Raw genomic sequence first — 1,807 nt, 5'->3', positions numbered from 1 at the left:
CACGCTTACACACATGTTGGTCTCACTGTCATTGTGAGGTACGTTACATTGACTTCCATTCATTTCCCATTCCTTTCTAGGACCTAACCTAAACTTAACCATGACTAGTCCATCCCTAGCCCTAACCTAAACTCAGTTCAGATGTTAAACCCAAACCTAACCAAGGTTATTAGCCCTTTGGACAAATGTCCCCTCACAATTGGTTGTTTGTCAAGATTGGGTTACACAACTATAGCTATACACTGCCCCCCATCCCACACACACACACACCACACCACACCACACACACACACAACACACACACCCACCACACACAACACCCTTTTAAATTTTATTGAGAAGCAAGGTAAGATAATTTATTTACCAGAACTTTCAATAAACGACGATTCAAAGTTGTACATGAACAGAAAAACATTACAGATTAGAATAGGTAAAATAAATCGTTGACTGCAATTCTTTTATACATTAACAAACCACATAAAGACACCACTGTTTTCAATGTAATAAGAAGAACTTAAGAAATAAGAATATATAATGTTAAAAGGCTTTAGTGTTAAGAGCATTGCCTAAAATGGCGGAATGGGCAGTTATAGAAGCATGTCATGGAACAGCTGACCACAGCTGAAAAAAACCTAAAGGTTTAATGTTTTCCATAATGTTTAAAATATAGCGAACTAGGGTGTGATGCTAGGATTAATAATAGTTGAAAACTAAGCAAAATGGAAATTATTTACTGTGTTTTCCCCTTTCTCTTCAACTGTGTGCAGGCATCCCCTAAACATGAAATAATTATTGTTCTGAATAATAAATAATAATAATAATAATAATAATAATAATAATAATAATAATAATAATAATAATAATAAAAACAAGGAGGATTTGTTTGTGACTTTAATGATGCTGTATTTAGCTGTGCAGTCATCTGATCTTTCAATTCACAGCTCCACATTATTGTACTATTCCTCTGACTTTGCTGCCCTCTACTGGTAAGATGTGTGCACGGCAGGATATTTTGGTTTAAATAATAATTACCTGCAGACTTTCTCACTTAAAGACTCAGAGAATGGATGCAGTTTGACAATAAAAAAAATCTATACTGCTTTGCACAAGTCCAGCCGACCAACTTTTTGTCCAGAAAAAAGCTAAAAGGCTTTTTGCTGGACAAAAAGGAAAAAGGGGACCTAACAGGTGTAAAGTTTTCTTTAGTGCATCTTCTTGTTTTTAATGTAATCCCTATCTCCATTTCATACTGATGTGCTTAGTGAGTATTGTGCTTCAAGTCTGTCTTCCTCATATGAGGGATGTAAGCCTACAAAGACCATGCCTTTGATATATCATATAAACAAAGCCTTACGCACTAAAAAAAATTCATTTAAGCTAAAGATTACGCTTATTAAGTGCTCATGCAATGACTTTCAGACCAGACTGTGAATGCAGTTCCTTTTAACTGAAACACTCTGAACTCCAGTTCAGTAAAACTATTGGTCAAAACTGTCCTGGTCTGCCATGTTCTGAGCTGACCCGTGGATCTGTGCAGCTCCCCCAGAGGTACCATGAGCCTCTTGGCTGCTTCTCTGATTGATACTCTCGTTTCCAGGCCTGTAACTTTAAGAGAACGGCCATCTTGGTAGGTTTACAGTTGTGCCGTACTTTCTGTTTCTGATCATTGGTTGAACAGAACTCTTTCAGATGTACAGCACTTTTGATTTTGATTTTATTTCTTTTGAGATTAATTAGTAAATTATTATTATTATTATTATTATTATTATTATTATTATTATTATTATTATTATTATTATTATTATTA

Source organism: Fundulus heteroclitus, chromosome 6 (genome assembly GCF_011125445.2).
Source record: "Fundulus heteroclitus isolate FHET01 chromosome 6, MU-UCD_Fhet_4.1, whole genome shotgun sequence".
NCBI classification, from domain to species: Eukaryota; Metazoa; Chordata; class Actinopteri; order Cyprinodontiformes; family Fundulidae; genus Fundulus; species Fundulus heteroclitus.
This window is presented reverse-complemented; position numbering follows the sequence as displayed.